A 12,805-nucleotide genomic window follows, 5' to 3' on the forward strand; every position below is an offset into this window, starting at 1 on the left:
TACGAGGGCACGGTGGTCCCGTTTCCCGGCCTTTTGGAGCCCACCGGGATATTCAGTGCCAGCTGTGCCGGGTTATGCGGACCGCTGTGTGCTCATCGTTCCCCTTTAAGAAATCTTTCCGAAGTGTTTGGCTCTCCACCTCTGTAGGTAGGATTTAAGCTGGAGTTGTCAAAGCATCCGCTCTTATTCCAACTGCTGTGTGCGAAGTGAGGGGTTGGTCGTCCCATTGTTGCACCTTCTAATGGGTTGAGTGGCTTGCGTCTAAGGTGAGACCATCAGAAGTAGGGTTCTGCTACCCATGCCGGTTTTCGTCCACTGTCCGGGCTTAGGGACGCTGGCGTAGTACAATATGATGATAGACCTCCAGTGGTGTGGTTTAAATCTTAACGGTACACCGGGCTATAAATTCTGTCACATGACTCCAAGTCACTCACGTCTTTTTATAACGAAATTTTATTCCCCTGCGTTAAAGCTCGATCAGCAGACTGGGGGCTAAAAACTCAATTACAGTAGCCACAATTCCCTAGTTAATTTTTTCATAGAAATAGACACTTTTGATCACGGTTGTTGTCTAGCTTCATTTTAAGTTTTTAACAAGCTTTTGATGATTTATATAATAAAAGCAATTTTACCTTTCCTTCAAGCTCTTCGGTTTATTTACATCTGGTTACTATTTATCAAAAGTTTCCGATTACCTTTATATGTGAGAAATCATGTCAGTCATTTAGTTATATTATAAATAAGCACCAGCGAAGGGGAATGGGGAGTGGGTGAGCGTAAGTGTTTCAATTCATTTTAACAAAACATTGCAATTCACACAATTTTCAAATTGTAACCATTTCTATAAATTCATTGGTCTTAAAAAAAACACTTCGAATGATAAAGGCATGGTGCAATTTCATGGAAATTTCATTTGTCAAGTGACCTACTGCACGTTTTATTTATTCTGAAAATGTCAAATTTCTAGCTTAAACACATTTTGATTTATTGGCCGTTTATCGTTTTTAAGATTATTCCCTGTACATTTCAAAGAATTCTCTCAAAATATCTTTTTCATATCAAAAGAATATATAAAATATAAAAGAACTTTTTTTGCGGTTAATTATAGTTAACCGTTTATTTTAAGGTTAATTTTAACGGTTTGCGAAACACATTTTCCACATTGAAATATTTTTCTAGCGAATGATAGTTGTTGTACTCGAAAATAATAGTTAGAGAAGTTAGGTATTTTTATAATTTGCGCTTGTGCATGAGCAGAGTTTAAAATTTTGGGACGGTTTTTGGTTGTAAATGTTGGTACGTAGGGGTACCTTACAGCCATATTGCCCAAAGCAGTGGACATGCTTATCTTTTTTGCGCCTTTTTTATGAAATGTAAATCATTGAAGCCGTTTTCGACTTCACCCGTAATAGCGTGCCACGTTGAGTAGTATAGGTCACCCGCAATTTTTGAGTAAGTGCCTGAGCGAAATGTTAATATTTTGGGACCATCCTACGAAACGTGGTTTTAGTGTTCATAGAAATTGTTCGTTAGGCTTAAGGTACTTTAAAAGATGGAAATAAACATTTATCTCTTTGTTCATGACAGTTTGGTTCCTAGGTGATTGGTCGTTAATTAGGTCGCTTAGATTTGCAGAAATAGCTTTGAATCGGCTTAGAAAGACTAAACATGATTCACACAATTCCATCGAAACGTTTTGAATTGATTGGAATCAATATCAAAGTAAAATAAGAGCGCGGCTAAAGAAATTGATAGTTAAAATCTTTCTCGAACGCTTTACATGTTTGGGACCTTAAATGCCCCTGCAATTTGGGGTATTAAATTATTTTTCAATAGTAATACCCGTTTGGAAATTACATATCTCCAAAAAAGAAAAGGGGACAAATTTAAACGATCATCAATATAAAAGAAATTTAAACAATTTCCAATTTACCAATAGGGACCCTCCTATTTGAACATTGAATACACAACTCGAAGTGGAACTAATATAAGAGCTTGTTTGACTGGTTAATACGTAGATGCATAAGTTTCTCGTGTTTCTATATTACATGTTTAAAATATTTATAATCCACACAATGACCGTATGCGTGAAACGCAAACATAGAAAGTAAATCTAGGTATTTTGTTTTCAAATAAAATACTAAATTAATTTTTTTATCATTTTAAATAGTATATAAAATATAAGTATTAAAATACTACCCAACACTGGTTTAAGCAATCATTACTAAGGCCGTGTACACAAATAACGAGTACACTGATATGTCAATAAAATTTTGCGAACTTTAATAATGAATTAGATTTTATAGATTTAATCAAATACATAAAAACTTTAAAAAATTTCATTTTGGAACTATTAGTATTTTATATTTAAATTATTAATTAATTATAAGTTTAATGTAAATGAAATTCATTAACATTTAAAATGTTATAGAAAAACATCGCCGCTATACAAGCGTCGGTAACTCGGTGTTAGATCATAGACGGTATATATCCCTAAGGGGACGAGAAATCGCCTACCATCCACTGCATTAACGTCGCTGTTTCTCTCACTGACGCTCTGTTATTGAAAGAGGGGGGGGGGGGGCACGTAAGCTTCTAAGCGCTTCAAATGACCTTGAAAGTTCCCGTTTTTAAAGTACGGCCGTCTTTATTCAGTTGAGGCTCTAGCATCGACACGAACTCTTGTAGTTGGCCACAAAGCGACTGTGATGGGGTCTAAAAATCAGAGCGTATTCTCGTCGCCTTAGGGATATATACTGTTTATGGTAAGATCACCCGTCTGTCATGCAGGCGACTCTGTTTCGAATCTCGGCTGGCGCAAATTGGTGAACATTTGGTGGAGACCCTGCCATCTGGATGATAAGACGTTTAACGTAACCCTTAGCGCTCGGTCCGTCATAAACACGTAACGCACAATTACAATATGCCGACGTAGGAGATATTATACAACACCCAATGACGAAAAGAAGGGTTTTTGGAAAAACCTTTTCCCTAATTCCAAGCAACTGCGTACGCAGTGATTACGCTTTGCCCCGAAAATGCGAATGCTTTCGCAGGACACACGCACGCACGCACGCACGCACACACACATCTCTAGCCGAAGGTCTCGTTTAGGTTATCTTGAACTTGGCGTTGAGGCGAAGCGGATTGACGAACGTTCCGATAAAGGGTATTATAACGACGCTTTGGTTTTCGTGGCCGAAATAAGCTACAATAAAGAACGAGGGGACTTAAAGAACTAAGGCTTTAATAGAGGATCCCACGCTTATAAATGCAAAGAGAGTTATTAGGCTTTCTTTGGTTCCTTTTGCCGAAGTGGTCATTGGTTTACCAAGTGTAAGTGAATAGAAGATATTATAACTAATGCAATAATAATGGGGATTTATTTATCTCAATGGATACAACTAATACAATTCAAAACAAAGACAAACAGCGCCAGATTACCTTTCTGAGGGGCCAAGGGATCAACTAAATGTCAGTTGGGACGGAGCTGGTTCTGGGAGGCACAAAATCTGTTTATGAAAAGTTTTGCCCTGCTCGTGTGGCTCCAGCAGCCATTAGCAAAACATGCGCTTTCTTGGAAAATCATCCGGTTGCAAATATTGAACACTTTGGTAATTCTACGGATGCTGAGAGGCATCTTGAATGGTGTGCAAAACGTCTGTATGAGGAATTTTACGCATTCTACTCACTTGCTTTGTGCTGAGGGTAGGTTCATCAGCCACCATTTCCAAAATCTGTTCTTCCTCCGCTACTGCTCTTCGTTGTTGTCGTCCTCGGTTCACATTTAGGATGGTAACGCATCCTGTCACTCGTAACCTTTGTTGAATCCGGTTTTGATGAAACTGGGCATATCGTCGCGATGTCTCTTCGTAGTTTCCTTCGCAAAAACCCAACAATATTAACAAATCAGTGTACTCGATATTTGTGTACACTACTATAATAATGATTGCTAAAACGTAACCTTTTCGAAAATTAATGAAAGGTGGCTTTGCGAAACCAAACTTAATTATCACATCTAGTGCCAAGAACTTTACTACGTTTATTTAAAAATCAAATCAGATATTCGCTATGGTAACGATAAAATAGCGCGTCCGCGTCCCAACAAAAAGATTTTGTAGTGAGTGCATGAATTAATTCTTAAAAAGTTGTTTTGTCTCAAAATAACTTGTCGAACCCTTAGACGCTCGGTCCTACCCACCATTGTGCAACACCCATTATACCTATGTTTATATTTATATATTCCCAATAGTTTATTGAAGAAGGGATTTAGAAATCAACTGAGTATTTCTGATTTGAAAACTTTGAAACCGGACTTAAGGGCAGAACAAACAAGTTTGCTTCTCGAGAAATATCTTTATTCAACTTCCCTTTCCGGAGAGAATAATCAGTAAGTATGTGTTCATTTATTTTAAAATATTTCTTATCATAATGGTTTCTGAAGTCTTCATATATAGTCAGTGGCATTATCATTTTAATAGGTGGTTTTAATTTGAGATAATCAAACGCATTTTCTCTGAAGACAACGGCTACAATTATTAATACCGATTAATTCTAAGTTGTTAAGGGCTGTAACTTATTGTTTTTTGAAATTATGGATTTAAGGGGTGATAAAAAGGTTTATTTTATTAGCCCTTTTCATGCGTGATGGTAATAACTTTTGGTAAATCGATCTTTGGAACTGTCAATTTAAAGTTCGTCCGCAGCGGCTGTTCCAAAAAAGGAAGCTAGTATATGTTTAGGTTTATGTAGAAGGCTCACTTGGCTCTTGATAATTGGTCTATTTATATAATATTTTCAATAAGGCATTCAGTCTTGTAGCACAACAGGTTACTCGATTTCTGGCAAGCATCCTTTTTTGCCTCTTGAATTAAGTTTTGATCCATGCCCAACTCAAATTGTTTATTTCTCATCAATTGAAAATAGGCCTCTGGTCGTCCGCCTAAACATTGCCGACCGACTTCATAAGAGTTATCATTTCCGACTCAAAAAGGTCTCCACTTGTTTGACAAAGAGGATTTTTTAGATCAATTAATCATCCCGAATTCCAGAAAACTAGCACTTAGCAATGTAAATTCAAAACCAATACCACATGAAAAAAGGAAGATTTTGCTATTCAACGTGATCTTCCCGAAACAAAATCAGTTTATAAGGAAAAATGGTCTGATATAATATTATAATAATATAAATTTAAATCCAATAATATTTTAAAATAAATGTTTTTATTATATCATAAACGCAGATCTCTATAGTAACCAAACATTTGAAAAAATATATAAAATAACTTAACGTCATTGAGAGCAAATAACGCCATTTAATTGGTTCTGGACCTTGAATGGTTATGATTAATTGGACTCTAAATTATAGTAGGTTAGAGTTACGTTAACAAATTTTTTAAATATATTTAGAAATTTATTGCTCTAGTATAAAAAATCGAATCGCAATTTTAAAATTAAAATATTTTGACTAAACGGTTGGTCTTTGTACTAACATTCTCTGGAAATCTGATTTTAAAGAAAACCTAAGTATAGGGCTTAGAACCAAAATTGTCATAAATGCAAATGGTCTTGTAACTTTTTCAGAGTCCGTTAGTTGAGAGATCTATGTAGCTATTTAGGGACTGTTAAATTAAATTAAGTCGTCGAAAATGGAAGACGACCAACATGTTTCAGTCACTGACTGACCAGTTTATAAATCTGATGAGTATTCTGACCACTTGTCGTAGGTAATATCGACTGATAGTTTATGACGTAATGTATAATATTTCGCCATACCTTATAATAATTTCAGTTTTATACAATTTGTAACAATTCATTCAAAAGATTTATTTTGAGGATCACCATTTCATTTATTGTTTTTTTAGAAAATTTGAGTCAGAAGTGCGACGGAATATTCTTAAAGAGCCACATCAAGGGAAAGTTGATGTAAAATCTGCGCTTATGAAAGCTTTTGGATGGGGGTTTTTTTTGCGGCTTATGTCTCAACCTGTTGCGAGTTTACTTACTTTCGTCACTCCATTTATTATCAAGTAGGTATTTTCTAATCAATTGTTTTTCTAAAATAATAAATTCATCATACAAAATTTAATTTAATTTAAAAATATTTCAAAGATGCTTAGGCAAACATCAATAAATTGACTAACTTTGGCTGAAGATAATATTGTGTGAACGAGGAGTATTTAATGCCCCGTTTTTTGACGTATCATTTACTATTTTAATCTCAACTGCTTAAAAGCTGGCCAAAGCTAATTGGGCCGAAAAATTCAGGCCAAATAACACCTAGACTATTGTAAGCTAATTTGTCCAAAAATTGAACTTTTTGTAAATTTCAGGCCAAATTTTTATTTTGCGTCATTAATTGGGCCGACATTCCAGATTTCATAAAAAGGCGCGCCCAGTTACAGCCTTTTATTGAATTTATATTTTGGCTGAAATATGGAATGTTGGCCCAATTAATGACGCAAAATAATAATTTGGGCTGAAATTTTGGTTCGTTATTATTTATAATATATGTGACGGGGGTGGAACAACGAATGTCTATTTCGTAAACTTTACTCCTTGCGATCAAAATATACCTTCGCGTGCTCTATTCAAAGAGTATATAGGCCTACGGGTAGTAGAGATAAAACGGCCTTGCGGTCTTAGACACCGCTCCGAAATAACGAGCATTCAAAAGCAGTACCACAGCGCCCCTACGGGAATTTTCGCAATAGGGAAAATCACCCTGTTCAAACAAAGATCAAACGCACGTAGTATTTTTACTAAGAAGGTGGAAAGTGATCAGAAATATTTCAAGCCTAACTGAAACAAGTTCACCAAGAAGGCGATAATATTATTTCGTCGCCCGTGTTACAGTTAAACAAGGCTAGACTTGAGCGGAGCTTGCTAAACGAATTTGATAGTTAGGTTATTTTAGCTCTAAGCAATATTTACCTGGTTTTACCATGGTAGACTCTTGGAGAAAAGAAGGTGTTTCTGGAGGGAATAATACAATACCTCTAGCAGAGGCGGTTAGCACCTAAGCGCGACAAGCCGCCCACATTCTTCCCAAACAAATTCAACAATTATACGACAAACTAAGCCATGATATTTGTGCGATAATCAAATAAATTTCCGATTTTGCTGCTCACTTTCAAGCGAGCGATCTTTAGTGTGTGTGCCCACCGAGTTCATTTATTCGAGAACTCACTTTCGAGCGAGCTATCTTAGGTGAGTGTGCCCACCGTGCTCATTTTTCGAGTACTCACTTTCGAGCGAACGATCTTTAGTGTGTGTGCCCACCGAGTTCATTTATTCGAGAACTCACTTTCGAGCGAGCTATCTTAGGTGAGTGTGCCCACCGTGCTCATTTTGCGAGTACTCACTTTCGAGCGAACGATCTTAAGTGAGTGTGCCCAGAGAGATCGTTCGACGGTATCGGACATGGTGAACGGAAAATGAATATTCATATTTCGTGAACCACTCCCAATTAATAAAGAAAAGAGGGGCCCTACCCATACGCACAGACTTTACCGCTCGGCTGGCTGTCTTAGTTTTTCTTTTTTTATTTACTTACAAGGTTTATTACGCGGCTTCGCCCGGGTCTAAGTTTTAATGAATTAGATCTGTGTTGTACGTAAAAGGTGGCACTGGGTGAAAACTCGGAACAACTGCTTATGCGTTGAGTTCGCAAGTTCTCTCCCCCCCCCCCCCCTGGTTTAAGGGGTTTCCTCCGAGCTCTTCAGTTTCCCCTTCCATAAAAACTTGTTGAGGTTAACAGTAATAGTAAGCGTAGGGAGCTGTTGGCTCGATCGCGTGGCATTCCACCACCCTCCTATGCATTGTACTTCGGCCAGAAAAGTCGCTTGATTGCTTAAGCCTAAGATCGTGCCTTGGGTATTAGCCTATTATTATTATTATTATTATTATTATTATTATTATTACACGCTGTAGCAAAAACGCAACAACCGAAGCAAAAACGGGACACGCGTAGCAAAAACCCAACACGCGTATCGAAAACGTTACACTCGTGACACGCGTATAAAATACGTAACACTTGTGACACGCGTATCAAAAAGTCCTGAACTCCTTAAAATTCGAAGATGTTCTTCTCCGACGTTTTCGTCACCTAGGGGGGTGAGATACGGAAAAAGTTTCTTTCGTGCGAACAATTGACGGATTATGGAAATCCAGTTTCGATAAAATATGCAGGTGCGAACGGCTTTCTGTAGTTTCTTTCTCAAAATATTTGGCAAAACCAGAACGGCAAGCCCCTACACCCACTTATCAAAATTAAAAACAAAATAATTAAATTACAGTACTGCTGTACTCTAAAAAATTAATTTATACAGGGTGTTACGGTAAGAGTACCGAAACTTTCTACATGCATTCTATGGGTCTCTATGAGTAAAAAATGTCTAATAAACATGGGTCCTAAAGCTTCGTTTCGGAGACATGGGCTCCCAAAAACTACACAAAAAACCGTACACAGCCTTAAATCTGGCAAACAATATTCTTCCTTGAACCAAATAAAAAGGCTTGTATTTGTCTTCAAACTCATTTTACTTATAAAAGGACATTAATGAACTTTTGCCACTTGTTATTTAAGTTTCTCGTCTCATGGATAAAAAAAATTATATTTAACGAAAACAATTTGGTTCAAGGAAGAATACTTTTTGTCAGATTTAAGGCTGTGTACAGTTTTTAGGAGCCCATATCTCTGAAACGAAGCACTTTAGAACCATGTTTATTCGACACTTTTTACTCATAGAGACCCATAGAATGCATATAGAAAGTTTCGGTACTCTTATCCGTAACACTATGTATGTAGTTTTTTTCGTTTAGCACAGAGTTGTCTTTGTTGACTCATTATAATTTGCCTTTTTCGGTTTGTAGATTTCTTTACGTTTATAAGATGGTTTATCAAACGTTGATTAATTATTAGAAATTTGAAATGGCCTGAATTGCTTTAAACAAAATCATAATTTTTTCAAATTCTACCTTATAAGCCATGTCCGAAAAATAAAATATTGAAAATGGAACTGATCGAAAAATGGGAGAAAAAATGACACTTTCGGCTTTCCAAAATTCGGGGAAATCGAAGAAAAAAACCTGACGTCCAAACAGTCGTCGAACTCCTCCCACTAAGTCAAGTCAAGTTGGAATACTCAGTGCGAACATGGTTAAAGTTCAAAGTTCGGCAAGGGCACAAGTAATTTAAGATAAGGGACACAAAGGGTTGGCGCGGGAAATAGGGGGAGCCACAATCGCCGTCCCCTTCCTCCCTCTCCACCTCGAACACCCCCCCCCCCCCTCCGTGCTCGGAAGCCGAGATAAAAAATTTAAAGCGGAGACCAGCCGGATAAATAGATAAGGGAAGGGAAACAAAGAGACGAAAGTCCAAAGTCGAGTAAAATAAAATTTAATTAGATTAATAACCATGTCAGGTATTCGGAATTGGGCGTGTTTAGTTGGAAATCAGGCCCTGAACATTAAGTTAAAATTTCAAGGCTCTAGAGCTAACCGTTCTCGAATTTTTAAGAACATGACATCCAATTAAATAAATAAATAAAAAAAACAAACTTGAAGACTTCTAGTTTTAGATTTGTATGTCATGTTTCCTAAAAACTCGAGAACGGCCAGCTCTAGAGATTTAAAATTTGATATCAATGGTTAGGGCCTGATTTCCAACTAATCGCGGCTTATTCAAAATACCTGAGATGGTTATTAATCTAATTTATAATGCTGATTGTAAATACCTCCTCAATTTTGTTCCCTTATCTCTTTTTTATATTTTCCCTTTTTTTCGAGTGTAAGGGAATATTTGAGTATATTTCAACGAATAGAAAGCAAAATGCCTTTGCGGCTAGTACGATGTTACCTGCTCCCTCCCACCACCACCCCTGGACTCACAATTGACTCGCGGTTTCGGACATCCGATTTAGCCCCTGGAGCGCCCTTCACAGCCTCAAGTGCATACTCCACTGAACTCGCGCCTTTACGAACACATCGAGGTAATCCTATCATCGAAACCAGTTTCAGAGGGAAACTAAAATTTTCTTTCACTCCTTTTAGGGTCAACGTAATAAAAAGGAAAGAAAACTAAAAACATTTATGTGGTCGCTGTGTTTTTTATTTTATATTATTATTCGATGATTCCCGTAGTTATTTTTAATTGCTGGTCATGAGCACCTCGAGATCATTGGAAACCAAATTGTATTCTCCTTACACGTTGTAAAAATCACATAGATTTGTTACAATTTCATTCAAGCCAGTTCAAACAAATGTATTTATTCGTATCGGCGTATTGCCAAGTTTAAAATATCGGTGTAGGTAACTTAGTAGATAACTTAGTTGCGCCTGTTTCCGAAGAATTTAAATAGAGTGGAGTATTTTAAATAATAAAAATAATTATCAGCTAGGCTAATACCCTTGGCACCAATTTAGGCCCAAGTTTATTTCGTATCGGCTTCTCCGTGAGCCTTTTGAATTATAAACATCGTAGATGGGGCCAAAGTCGTCAGAGTTAACTTCCCATACGCGAGAAGGCAAGATAAGTATTCCGAGCTGAGGGATGAATAAAGCAATAATCGGTACAAAAAGACAAATCCCCTCTGCCGACGGAATTTAGAAATCGGGGCCCAAAACTTGGGCAGCCAGTGCAACTCCAGTTTGGTGATTTACAAATCTTAAGCCATTTCATTAATGTTTCCCGCGTATTGGATCTTCGACGGTATTTTCCCCGTAGGCGGTTAAAGTGTGAAATTGGATAGCTTTAATGATGTGATTTTTGTACTTTTGAAAGCCACCAACGATGAAAATATTACAAATAAACAATGAAGAGGGTATGAAAGACCGTTATTTAATAGAAATAGCGCGGTACTTCGGCAGATATGCCTTCGAAGCGAAGAAGAAACGAACACTAGAGTTTTAACGACAAATTTAAAACGAAATGCGAACACCCCGCTGCAGAACCTGAAAAAAGCGTGTAAAAACCAAAAGGATAACGCGTATAATATAAGAGCAAATGGAAATGAAAGGAGTGGGCAATTAACAATATGAAACTTAAAATGCGAACAAATAAGAAAGAAAGATAACGGTCAAATGAAATAATTAAAATGAGAACGGGACTAACACCAACTGCTAGCGAACACCTGAAATTATCGAAAGGATAGTATCTCGTTTAGGTGAATGTGGTAGGGATATCAGTGGTGCCGGTGTTAAATGGTCAGATTGGTTTAATGGCTTGCTTCCAACTCTTCAACAATCCATCTACTGCCACTGTGATGATTTACTTGAATACTTGCTAGAACATCCATGGCCTCCGGCAAATAAGGTGTATCTGCCAGTAAAGGTACTTCGAATAAGATGCTTTCTATCTGGGAACTGTTCGGCATAAAGCGCATGTAGAACATTATCACGAGATTCCCACAAAATATACATCACGTCCAGTGTTTCTTGATTGCAATAGGCTGGAATAATGTAAGAGTATGCTTAAAATCCGCAATTAAGAAAATTTTGTATTTTGTAAAAAACACGAAATTAATTACAAGTATCTCAATATTATCTCTGGCCCGAACAAAGACGGCACGAAGGATTGTAAAGGTATTGCATAAGAGCGCAATCGAGTGATGATATTTATTTGTTCAAAGCCCCCCTTTTTTATATTTTGAACTATAGTGGCGCACTACTAAATAATGGTGGCGCATGATAGCGCAAGGTGAGCGTAATCGTTTCCATATATTATTTTCTCCCTTAAAGGATCCCGAAAATATTACCTGAGACGAACTTGTTTCGGATTAGATTTAAGTCAGTCTATGTCGAATTGAGCCGTTAATGAGCTGAACGCACTTCTAGAAGGGCTATCAAGTTGATTTAAAAATTATATTTGGCTCTTTCATTCTAATTACAGACACCTCCTCCAAGATTAAATAGAACAGTTCAGTGTAGTCCACTCGTACCATGTAGAATGCCAGTGGGGTGGGGGATACACATTGACAGAACACCCTTGGTGGATATACGATGAGAACCATTGCCATCCTCCAACGCACAGAGCCACGCTAGTGGGATTCAGTCAGTAATCAGCCTATTGAGACACGATACTTCCATAATTGGGAAAAAAAAGTAGCACTGTCACCAAAGTTATGAACGAAACAACCGGGCCGTTATATATCTCGAACACGTAGGTCTTTACACTCTTTGACTAGTAGGGTAAGATTTACAAATAAACATTTGCTGTTCCACCCCCGCAACAAATATTTCAAAAAAATTGGCCCAAATAGAGTCTTATTTTGCGTCATTAATTGAGCCAATATTCCAGATTTAAGAATATGTCAGCCTAAATAACAGCCTTTTAATGAATTTCTATTTTAGCCGAGATTTACAAAGTTTATCATTTTCGGCCTAATTAACTTAAAATAGCTACCTTTTTGATCAGAGCTAAATGGGCTTAAAATGTCAGCCCCTTAAGTCTGGGCGCTATTTCGGTTGAATTTTTTGGCTCAAATAGGTATTTCGTATAAGGCCATGTTCAGTACGGCGCGGTAGTAATCCTGGATTATTAATAAAATCTACTGCGTGCGTTTGACAGAGGCCAAATATATTAATATTCTTTTTTTTAAACTTATATTTTAGGAATCTGATTGAGTTTTCATCGAACGATGAGCCACTTTGGAAAGGCGTGCTATATGCTTTCGTTCTCTTTGCCGTCGACATAATGAGAGTGTTTATTCAAGAATATCGATTTGTAAGCACACTTAAAGCGCTCACTCGCTTTCGATCATCATTGTCAACGGTTCTTTACAAAAAAGTTTGTATTACATTTATTT

This window comes from Leiobunum rupestre, chromosome 6, assembly GCF_980474605.1.
Source record: "Leiobunum rupestre chromosome 6, qqLeiRupe1.1.hap1, whole genome shotgun sequence".
NCBI classification, from domain to species: Eukaryota; Metazoa; Arthropoda; class Arachnida; order Opiliones; family Sclerosomatidae; genus Leiobunum; species Leiobunum rupestre.